At 40.8% G+C, this 12,639-nt stretch overlaps 1 pseudogene; it reads left to right on the forward strand.

Moving 5' to 3' along the window:
* Positions 1-9,314: 9,314 nt before the first annotated feature.
* Positions 9,315-9,574, forward strand: LOC118013636 (annotated as a pseudogene).
* Positions 9,575-12,639: the final 3,065 nt, after the last annotated feature.

Here is a 12,639-nt window from a genome sequence, read left to right on the forward strand (position 1 = left end):
GGGAATATGGAGTTTTTCTTAATATTTTCTTCATTTTGAGATTGATACTAGTTTTATATGGTCATTAGAGGTTGTATTTCTTCTGTTCATATCTTTGGCCTCTTGAAAAAAGCTAATTCATTTTTCTTCATTTTATGCTACATTTTTTTTCTTTAAAAAATACAATGTATTTTAAGTAAAACAATGCTTTTGTTGTTCTTCCATTTAGCTGGTATCATCTATTAAATCCCTCAGTTTGTGGCACACTAAATAATTGGTCCACACCTCCCTTTTTGCTGCCTCCTCTTTTTTCCATCCCTGTTCCCACTTTCCTTGCCACCCCAGCCACAGGCATGCTCTCATTTATTTAGTCATTTGACTCTCCTTTCACCCCCATATTGACACATACATGTATCCCTGATCAATACGTTACATTATTTTGTGTGTTTTACATTTCAGGACAATCGTATGGAATAACATCTCATTCTGTTTCTTTTACTTTCCTTTTTTCTTCTTACTAAACATTGTGTTTTATGCTTTTGCTATGGAATGAATAAATCATGGGATGAAAGGCACAGCATAGGGAACAGAGTCGATGGTACTGTAACAGGCCTGTAAGGTGACAGAGGGTAGCTCCACTTGGGGTGAGCACAGTGTAATGTCTAGACTATGTTGCACACCTGAAACTAATGTAACATTGTGCATCAACCATACTTCAATAAACATTAAGTAAATAAGACTGAAATGTCAAAAACTTCTCTTCTGGCTTTCTGTCCCCACTTCTTGCCGCTTGCTGTGCCAGCTGAGGGCTCCCCTGCGCCCCTCGTATCCATGCCTTGCAAAATTCATCAAGGACTTTCTGCTTAGGGCCAGCGAAAGGATGCCAAATCTATCAATACCAAGAAAACTAAGGATAATGTGACGTTTAAAGTTCGATGCAGCAGATCACTTCATACCTTGGTAATCACAGACACAAAGAAGGCAGAGGAAAATAAAGCAGTCCCTGCCCCCACGTTTGGCAGTGAAGGAGCTGAAACGAACATGACACACCAAGTGTGCTGCGGGGTTTCAGGGTTCTTGTCTCATGGAGCCCAAGAATGAATCTGAGGGACAAAAGGGTGAGGTGAAGTTAAAGTTTTACTAACTGAAGGTGGGAACAGAAAGGAAAGAAAAGAACTCTCTGAAATGACAGGGGTCCAAAATGGGTTGCCACAGAGGGCGTTTATGGTCGGTCTTTTATAGGCAACTGACCAGGGAACTTGGTAAATTTCTTGTCAATATCATGGCAGATTTGTGAATATCATGTCTATATTTAGAACAAACCTGGTGGACTTGTAACTATCATGAGCACAAACAAGGTGTTCTTGTAAATATCATGTCTATTTCGCTACATCTGGGATTTCTGTGAGCCTGGTTACCAAGCCCCCTGAGTGACCCTAGTCTTGGTGTCCCCTACCCCTCTCTCCCTACCCAACCTCACCTGTCCCCTACTCAATTTGAACTGTATCAAAATTTTAAAAATTCTTTAAAAAACACACATACAAAACTTCTATTCTGCTTTAATATATGAGATGGAATTTAAAAACAACATATGGTGAACTAGTTCATTCTTTTTTTAAAAAGATGTTATTTATTTATTTGACAGAGAGAGAGAGTACAAACAGGGGGAGCAGCAGAGGGAGAAACAGACTCTCTGCTGAGCAAGGAGCCCCATATGGGGCTTGATCCCAGGACCCTGGGATCATGACCTGAGCTGAAGGCAGACACTTAATGGGCTGAGCCACCCAGGTGCCCCTAGGTCATTCTTTTTATCTACATATACCTTGTGCACTCTACCATGTATTTTTTTTTTTAAGATTTTTTTTTTTTTTTTAAAGATTTTATTTATTTGACAGAGAGAGATACAGCGAGAGAGGGAACACAAGCAGGGGGAGTGGGAGAGGGAGAAGCAGGCTTCCCGCGGAGCAGGGAGCCTGATGTGGGGCTCGATCCCAGGACCCCGAGATCATGACCTGAGCCGAAGGCAGACGCTTAACGACTGAGCCACCCAGGCGCCCCTCTACCATGTATTTAATATGCAAGGTTGTTTCCCAATTTTTTTTGCTGCAATGAATTTCCTTGAATATGTCATTTTATATATTCTTTGTAGGGTTATTTTTATAACGTTATCCTAGGAATAGAACCAGATTATAGACTATACACATATTCAGTTTATTAGACACTTCTAAGTTGTGCTACAGAAACTATTAGTTTAGACTACAGCAGCAGCTCAGGATTCTCCTGTTTCCCACCACCTCATGAGCACTTGATACTCACCAACTTCTAAATTTTGCTGCGGATGTAGTTGTAGCAATAGGTATTTGTTTCCTGTTTGGTCTGATTTTGGGGGAATTTTCCAATTGATTGTATGATCTCTAGCATTACAGGATTGTAAGATCTGTAGGATTATGGATAGTAAGTCTTTTGCCATGCAGACATTTTTATTTGGTCAAATTTACAATCTTTTCTTCTATGGCTTCTGTATTTTGGGCCTTGGACTTCCCTGCTTCAAGATCATAAAAGAAAAAGGGAAAAAAAACAAAAACAAAAAACAAAACTCCATTGCTTTTGTCAACCAAGTGGAGAGTCTGTAAAGCAACCAAAAGCATGCATTTGGGGTCTTAGGGATTGTAATTCCCAAGGCGCAAAGCTTGGAGTTGACCGAAATTGTAATCGTGCTCCCAATTTTGAGAGGGGAGTGCAGGCTTATAAAGACAAAAGCCACAAAACTTGTCTTGTAACAATTACGACTGGCGCTGCAGAGATGAAACTGCCTAATGCATGAATGGCTGTTCAGCCAACAGGTGTTACATTATATCCATCTCTGCCCGAAGGAGAGGGATATGCTCCAGGAGGTGGCCCAGGTGCAAATTGCAAGTTGCAATTGACCAAAACCGAGAGTTTATGATGCTCCAATTCTCAGCCACAGGCCCTGCTTTCTCAGTATCTTCCTTACCCTATTTTGAATGACTCTTAGCAATGCTTACTTCACTTAGGATTCTTCTTTCACACTCTCTTCTAATACTTACAGTATTATTATTGCTTTGGTGGTAATGTTGTTTACCTTAAATGAGGTAAGAATCCAAGTTTACTTTTTCCAAGAGTTACCCAGTTATCCAATACCATTTATTGAACAGTCTGTCTTTTCTTTATTGAAAGAACAATTTTCTTTCATTTGCAATATAGTTATATATTACTTCTTTTTCTTTTCTTTTTTTTAGTTTTGAGAGTTCTTTATATAATCTAATACAAGTTCTTTATCCAATATGCAATATGCAAATATTTCCCCCAGTCTGTGACTTGTCTTTTCACTTCTTAAAAGTGTCTTTTGAAAACAGAAGTTCTCGATTTGGGTAAAGTCAAATTTATCATTTTATATTTTGTGAAAATTAATAAAGGAAAACTTTATTAAAGTGGAATCCAGAGGCTAGAAGGGGGAGCCATATTACTCAATGTCAAATGCTGGAAGAATTGACAACTACAGATCCCAGCAGAAGAATCCTCAATGGGAAAGAATGATCAACGACAGGTCTCAACAGGAAAAGATATACATTGAATCTTCTACAAGAAATCAGCCACCCCTGCAACTCAGCCAATGTGTGACCCTCATCACCCTCAACTCTTTTTTTCCTTCCATAGACTTTGATTCAAAACAACCTCTCCCAACTTCCTTCTTCTCTCTCTCTCTCTTTTAAAAAAGATTTTATTTATTCATTTGAAGCAGAGAAAGAGCATTCACGAAGCGGGGGGCGGGGGGGCGGGGGGGAGGGGCAGAGGGAGAGGGAGAAGCAGGCTCCCCGCTGAGCTGGGAGCCCAATGCTGGACACGGAGCTCAATCCCAGGACCCCGAGATCATGACCTGAGTAGACACTCAACCATCTGAGCCACCCAGGCACCCCTGAACCTCCTTCTTCTCCATAAAATGACTTTCCTCTTTGTTGGGTTTGCCTATGATTTTGCCATAGTTTGCATGTCCTGAATTTCAATTCTCTGTTATTGAATAAACCCATTTTTTTTGGCTGGTGGTATAACTGACTTTTATTTTTAAGATTAACCATCTTTTGTGGATCATGGTTTTAGTGTCATATTTGAGAAATCTTTGCTTAGCTGAAAGTTGCAAAGATTTTCTCCTGTTTTCCTATGGAAGTTATGTCTTACATTTAATTTTGTGATCAATTTTGAGTTAATTTTTGTGTGTGATGCCAGGTATGGATTGATGCCCTCCTCCTCCTTCTCCTCCTCCTCCTCCTTTTCTTTTCTTTTTTTGGCATGTAGTTACCCAACTGTCCTATATTGAAAAGACTGTCCCTTCTCTACTGCATTGCCTTTGCACGTTTGTCAAAAATCAATTGACCATATGTACGTGGATGTACTTATGAACTCTCTATTCTGCTCCACGGATCTATTTGTCTTTTTTTATGCCTATACTATACTATCTTAATTACAGTAGCTTTGAAATAAATCTTGAATTTATACAAGTCTTTCAGCTGTATTCTTCTTTTTCAAAGTTGTTTTGGCTGCTCTAGGCCCTTTGCATTTCCATATGACACTTAGAATCAGATCACCAATTTCAATCAACATTGCTGTGATTTTGTTTGGAACTACATTAAATGTTTAGATCAATTTGGGGGAATTGAAGTCTTAATAATATTGAGTCTTCCGATCCTTGGGTAATATATATCTTGCTATTTATTTAGGTCTTTTTCTTTTTCTTTCTTTTTTTTTTTTTGAAAGAGCACAAGCAGGCATGGGGAGGGGCAGAGGGAGAAGGAGAGGCAGAGAGAGAACCCCAACTGACTCCCTGCTCATAACAGAGCCAGAGGCAGGGCTCAATCTCATGACCCTGTTATCATGACCTGAGTCGAAATCAAAAGTCCGATGCTCAACTGACTGAGCACCCAGGCTCCCCTATTTAGGTCTTTTTTTACTTATATGAGCAATGTTTTAGAGTTTTCAGTGCACATCTTTTGTCAGATTTATTCCTAAGTATTTTATGGGTTTTTTGGTGCTATAATCAATAATATTTTTAAATTTAACTTTTGAGTGTTCATTGCTAGTGTTTTGGATTAAATTGTGTGACCCCAAGATATATATTGAAGTCCTAATCTGTGGTACCCATGAATGTAATCTTATTTGGAAGTAGGGTCTTTGCAAATATAATCCAAGTTAAGATGAGGTCATACTGGAGTAGGGTAGGCCCTCAATCCAATAAGATTGGTGTCCTTATAAGAAAGAAACTTGGACACAGACATGCAGAGAGGGAAAATGATATAGAAACCCACAGGGAGGGGGTCCCTGGGTGGCTCAGTCGGTTAAGCATCTGCCTTCAGCTCAGGTCATGATTCCAAGGTCCTGGGATCAAGCCCCGCATCAGACTCCCTGCTCCGCAGGAAGCCTGCTTCTCCCACTCTCCCTGCTTATGTTAACTCTCTCGCTGTGTCTCTCTCTGTCAAATAAATAAAATCTTAAAAAAAAACCCACAAGGAAAAGACAATGGAGGTAGAAATTGGAGTGATGCATTTACAAGCCAAGGAACACTTGGATTGCCAGAAGACACTGGAAGCTAAAAGAGGCAAGGAGGGATTCTCCCCTAGATCCTTCAGTGAGAGCATGGCCCTACCAATACTTTGGTATCTGACTTCCAGCGTCCAGAACGTGAAAGAATAAATTTCTGCTGTTTTAAGCCATCCCAGTCTGTGAGACTGTTATGGCAGCTAAGGGAAACTAATGCAACTAGTAGGTAGGAACACAATTGATTTCTGCATATTGATCTTATGTCCTGAAAGCATGCTAACCTCAGTTGTTAGATCTAGTAACTTTTTTGTAGATTTCATTGAATTTTCTGTATAGATAATTATGTCATTTCTGAATAAAAAAGACTTTACTTCAGGGCACCTGGGTGGGAGCCTGTTTCTTCCTCTCCCTCTCCCTCTGTTGCTTCTCCTGCTTGTGCTCTTTCCCGCTCTCTCTCCTCTCTGTCAAATAAATAAATAAAAATCTTAAAAAAAAATAAAGTAAAAAAACAATTTTACTTCTTCCTTTCCAATCTGGATGCCATTATTTATCTTTCTTGCCTTATTGCACTGGCTAAAGCCTCCAGTATAATGCTGAAGAACAGTGGTGAGACCAGATATCCTTGCCTTGTTCCTGATTTTAGGAGGAAAGCATTCAATCTTTTACTATGATGTTTTTACATGATGTTATCATGTGTGTGTGTGTATGTGTGTGTAGATGCCTTTATGTGGTTGAAGAAGTTTCCTTCTATTCCAAATTTCTTGAGACTTTTTTTGATCAGAAATTTATATTAGATTTTTGTCAAATGTGTTTTTGATAGATGTTAAGATGATCATATGTTTTCTTGTCTTTTCTTTTTGTTTTTTGTTATTTATTTATTTATTTATTTATTATTTATTTTTTATTTTTTTAAAGATTTTATTTATTATTTGACAGAGAGAATGAGAGAGAGAGAGCACATGAGAGGGGGGAGGGTCAGACGGAGAAGCAGACTCCCCGCCGAGCAGGGAGCCCGATGCGGGACTCGATCCCGGGACTCCGGGATCATGACCTGAGCCGAAGGCAGTCGCTCAACCGACTGAGCCACCCAGGCGCCCTGTTTTTTCTTTTTTAATTGTTAGAAATGTTTTCAGTGTTTCAGATGTTTACTCCACTTTGCATTTTTGGTCATGATATGTACTATCCTTTTTATATAATGTTGGATTTGATTTACTAAAATGTTATTAAAGGTTTTTGCATCTGTATTCATATGCAGCATTGGTCTATAGTTTTCTTGTAATGTCTTTGTCTCATTCGGCTGTTAGAGTAACGTCAGCTATGTATAATGAGTTGGGACGTATTCCCTATGCTTCAATTTTCTGAAAGAGTTTGTGTGAAATTGGTATTATATCTTTTTTTCTTAAATGTTTGGTAGAATTCACCAGTAAAGCTATTTAGGTCTGGTGTTTCCTTTGTGGGAAAGTGTTTGTTTCATTTTGTTTTTTAAGATTTTATTTATTTATTTGAGAAAGCACCAGCGAGAACACAAGTGGGGGGAGTGGAGAGGCAGAAGGAGAGGGAGAAGCAGATTCCCTGCTGAGCAGGGAAGCCCGATACAAGGCTCGATCCCAGGACCCTGAGATCATGACCTGAGCCAAAGGCCAACTGAGCCATCCAGGCACCCCTTTGTGGGAAGATTTTTAACTACAATTCAATCTGCTTAATAGCTATAGGGTAATATAGGTGATCTATTTCTTCTTGAGTGAGTTTGATATTTTATTATTTTCTTTCTTTTAAAGATTTTATTTATTTATTCATTTGAGACACAGAGATACAGAGAGAGAGAGAGAGAGAGAGCATGAGCAGGGGGAGAAGCAGAGGGAGGGGGAGAAGCAGACTGCCCGCTGAGCAGGGAGCCCGATGTGGGGCTCGATCCCAGGACCCTGGGATCATGACCTGAGCCGAAGGCAGACGCTTAACCATCTGAGCTACCCAGGCACCCCTCTTTTATTATTTTCAACTAAGCTGTCAAATGTTTTGCATAAATTCTCCTATTATTCTTTTAGTATCTTTAGAATCTGTAGTGATGTAGTCTCTCTTATTCCTGATATTAATCATTTGTGGTTTTTTCTTGTTTGTTTGATAAGTCTGACTAGATTTATCTATTTTTCCTATCTTCTCACAGAACCAGCTTTTGGTTCTTAATTTTCATTCAGTTCAAAAATTTAAATTTTCTCTTTGATTTCTTCTTTTCCCCATGAATTATTTAGAATGGTGTTGTTTAGTTTCCAAATATTTGGGGGATTTTCCAGATTCCTTTCTATTATTGACATACAATTTAATACCACTGTGGTCAGAGAATATATTTTGTATGATTTTATTCCATTTATTTATTTACTTATTATTTATTTTTAAAGATTTTATTTTTAAATAATCTCTACATCCAACATGGGGTTCAAATTCACAACTCTGAGATCAAGAATTACACGCTCTACCAACTGAGCCAGCCAGGCACCCCAGATCACATCCCTTTTAAATTTACCAAGACTTCTTTTATGGCCTAAGATATGGTCTATCTTGGTAAATGTTCCATGCACACTTGAAAAGAATGTGTATCCTGCCGTTATTGAGTGGAATGTTCCATAAATGTCAATTTTGGTCAAGTTAATTGATAGTGTTGGTCAAGTCCTTAAATATCTTTACTGATTTTTTGTTCACTTGTCCTATCAATTACTGAGATATAAGTATTGTCATTTCTAGTTATAATCACAGATTCATCCATTTCTCCTTATAGTTCTATCAATTTTTGCTTTGTGTACTTTGCATCTCTGTTATTAGGTACATAAATACCTAAAATTTGTTATGTCTTCTTTTTTTTTTTTTAAGATTTTATTTTAAAGCAATCTCTACATCCAATGTGGGGCTTGAACTCACAACCTCAAGATCAAGAGTCCCATGTTCTACCAACTCAGCCAGCTAGGTGCTCCTCAAATTGTTATGTCTTCTTGATGAATTGACCAGTTTATCATTATGAAATGACCCTCTTTATTCCTAGTAATACTCTTTGCCCTTAAATCTACTCTATCTAGTTTTAATATAGCCATTCCAAGTTTATTTTGATTAGTGTTAGCGTGTTATATATTTTGCCATCCTTTTACCTGTAACTTATTCATGTCTTTATATAGTGAAAGGGATTTCTTGTAGGCAGTAAATAGTTAGGTATTGCTTTTACAATCCAATCTGACAAGCTCTGTCTTTTAATTGGTGTGTTTACTTTTTTAAGATTTTATTTATTTATTTGAGAGAGTGAGTGAGTGAGAGAGAGAGCACAAGCCAGGGGGAGAGGCAGAGGGAGAAGCAGACTCCCTGCTGAGCAGGGAGCCCGATGTGGGGCTCGATCCCAGGACACTGGGATCATGACCTGAGCCAAAGGCAGACACTTAACCAACTGAGCCACCCAGGCGCTCCTAATTGGTATGTTTAGATCATTTACATTTAATGTGATTATTGACATAGTTGGGTTTAAATTTTCCATCTTGCTATTTGTCATCTATTTGTACCATCTGTCCTTTATTTTTGTTTTTTTCCTTCTTCTCTGTCTTTTTCTCAATAACGTAAATAACTGAAATTCAAAATAGAAAATATGGAGAAAGACTTGGGATTTTACAGATTAAACTGGTGGTGACAGGAATGGCTTAATAGAGAAAATATCAGGTCGTAATTCTGCTTGTGGTCCAACTCCGGCATCTTTGCTGAGGGTCACATTGAGCTGTGAGTGCAAGGATGGCTTTAGAGTCCGCACCATGGCAGAAGACATCAAGACCAAAATCAGGAACTACCAGACTGCCCGTTTTGACAGCCACTTCCCCAACCAGAATCAGACTAGGAACTGCTGGCAGACCTACCTGGACTTCCAGCACCGTGAGAAGGCAGCGATTGTTAAAGGGGTGATGTCTCTGTGTGTGAATGGTACCGGCCTGTGTACAAGTCCCTCTACCCCGTATCCTGGGTGTCAGCCTGGGACGACTGCTGGGCTGAAAGCACATTTCCTGGGAAGATCTGAACTGGCTCCACCCACCTCTCCTGTATCCTCCATCCTTCTCCCAGGGTGGCAAAGGGGGACCTGTGCACAAGGTGATCCCCACCCTGGGATCTTGAATCATGGCTTAACTAATAATAAATACTCGTTGGAAAAGTGTAAGACTGTGTATGTGTAAAAGAGCCAGATGATCGGGCAAGAAGTTGGGGTGGGAATTAATACCTTGATCAGTAAGAGGGGCTTCAGGGTGATTGTTTTTTTCTGTTTTGTTTTGTTCTATGTTATTAAATTGACCACCTTCTCTTTTAAAAAAATAGAGAGAATGTCATTTGATCTGGACCTTGAAATATTTTGGATCAGGGTGATGGTGGATGGGAGGCACGCCATCTTGAGGGAATAGGATGAGCAAAGGGGATGGAGACAGGAAAGTATATGTTTGGTTCAGGAGAAAATGGATTATGCAGATGGTCAGAGGAAGAGTGGCAGGAGAAGATGTGAGGGTACGTATACTATTGCCAGCTTCCTATGGACGCCCCCACCCTGACGGCCTGCAGATACCTAAGCCTCCTGTCAACTCAAACCCCTTATCTGCCTTCAAACCTACTCTCTCTCAGAAGCCCATAATTTGATGTGTGGCATCACCATTTTCCTTAATATCTATTCCAGAAGGCTCTGAGTCATCTTAAATGCCTCTTTGTTCTTTAACTCTATCCATCCCACCCCCAGGTCACCTCTCCAATTTGAACTTTCCTTTCTATCCCCCTGGTCTTGGAGTGAGCACTTGCTTGCTCTCATTCTTGTGCTCTCTCTCTCTTTCTCTCTCTCTCTCCCCTCAACTATTGCATTAGCCTTCTCACTGGTCTCTCCATTTCTAGATTCGTCTTCCTTCACACCATCTTTCACACAGGGACTAACTCCCTATACACCCTGAAAATGGATGTGAAATTCTATGTGTGTTCTTTCTTGGGGAAACCTGTAGCTTCCATTAAAGTCTCAAAGACAGCGACAGTCCACAAAAAGCTAAGAGTGACTGCCTTGTATCTTTGATGTTCAGTTAATGTAGTGCAGTTGACAGACTACTGAACAAGAAGTCAGGAGACCTAGGGCGCCTGGGTGGCTCAGTCGGTTAAGGGTCCAACTCTTGATTCTGGCTCAGGTCATAATCTCCGGGTCTTGAGCTCAAGTCCTGCATCAGGCTCCACGCTGGGTGTGGAGCCTGCTTAAGATTCTCTCTGTCCCTCTCCCTCTGCCCCTCCCCATCCCTCTCTTTAAAAAAAATATCAGGAGACCTAAGTTCTAGCTCTGGTGCTGCCACTAACTTGCTGATACAGGCGATGTTACCTGCTCTGCACCTTTTCCTCATCTGTAAAATAGAGAACGATTTCTTCCAGTCTCAAAATGTTATTTTATTACTTACAAGTAGATTCCTTTAACATCAAATATTCCACAGTTTATTTCTTCTCAGGCTCTTCTCTTCTGTTCTGTTCCACTAGACAAACATTTACTGTTGTGTGATGGTCACTGAGCGAAGCTCTGCATTTAGAAAATAAAGAAAGCACTGCTTCTCCCACTTCATAAACTCACAGACCAGCTGTGCAGACAGATATGTAAATGAGAAATTACCATACAATGTCATAAAATGCAGAGCTCTGGAAGCACAAAGGAGGCCCTCTGGGGGAGGGGCATCTAACTTTGCTTGGGCAAGTTGGGGAGGCCTCAAAGAGGAGAACACAGCTGAGTCTGGAGGGATGAACAGAACTTTCTGAGCAGAGAAGGAGGGGGATGACATTTCAGGCAAAGGAAACACTGTGAAGGTAGAGGGAGGCAGTAACAGAGTCCCAACTTGGCAGAACAGCCCATACCTGAGGATACTTTGAATGTATGCATGTTGAAGACTTGGGTTTTGAATGCACAGGAAGTAACAGGAGAGAGGGCTGTAGGGGAGAGTGAGTCAGGTACTCAAGGCCCTCACACAGAGTGCCAAGAAGTCTTGACTTCACCCCTTGACAGTGGGGAACCATTGGCTTGTTTTAGGCAAGGGAGTGACCATCTGATTTCTCTTTCTCAGAAAAAGCACACTGGCCGTGGAGGGGAAGATACATTGGAAGGGTACGATGCAAGTTTGGAAGTGAGAAAGGTCTGAATAAGCCAAGGGAGTGGGGGGTGGAGGGAAGGTAATGTGTCCCCTTTAAACCTGTTACACCCAAAGAAGAGCCAAGTTAAAATGTCCAGCAGGATGCTGGAAATATGAGTCTGATGCTCAGAAGAGCGATCTGGATTTAGGAGCATGAATAAGTAAGTGCTGATGGAAGGCACGAGAGAGAATGACAATACTTTGGGAGAGCCTGTAAGGTGAGGCATAAAGGGGCCGAACGCTGAGTCCTGGGAAATACCAGTGTTTGAAGTCAGGAGAAGAGATTGAGAGGATGGGTGAGATGCAGGAAGCCAAGGGGTGAAGGGAGGAAGGAGGATGGTGATGAGGAATCTACTCTTTTAGGAGGGTTGGATGAGAAGGAGGGGAGAGGGAGCACTGCAGCAAAGGGAGCCTGCAGAGTGGAGGGGCCTATTTTATGTTGTTCTGCCAGCTGGGCAAAGATGAGCCAGGAGGCCCAAGTTAGACACAGGAGAGACTGGGGGAAACAGATGGGCGCAGGAAAGGACGGTATCTAAGGCAAACCCGGAGGACGTATCCTTGGCAAGGGACGTGGGGCATTTGTTCTGCTGAGGAGGGAGGAAGGAAATCAGGAAGAGTTTGCTTTAGTGGTTCTCACATTAGAATCACTGAGATAACTTTTAAAAAGCACCAATAGTTGGGTGCACCTTGGAAATTTCTGGTTTAATGACTCTGGGATGGGTCCTGGGCATTGGTATGTTGTCAGAGCTTCGCAGGTGATTAAAATCTGCAGTCAAGGTTTGAGAACCCCTGGTTTCATTGTAGGTAACTCTTTAGACTGGTGATAACAGGATGGGGTTTGAGGAACCTCGCACTTGATAAAGGTTGGATGACAGGGGATGGTAAAGTTTGGGGACAGGTGAGGACTACAAAAAGAGAAGGAAGTTAGAAGGGAGCTGACACCAATTTAGTGACT

Source organism: Mirounga leonina, unplaced genomic scaffold (assembly GCF_011800145.1).
Source record: "Mirounga leonina isolate KUSES-001 unplaced genomic scaffold, KU_Mleo_1.0 Mir_154, whole genome shotgun sequence".
NCBI classification, from domain to species: Eukaryota; Metazoa; Chordata; class Mammalia; order Carnivora; family Phocidae; genus Mirounga; species Mirounga leonina.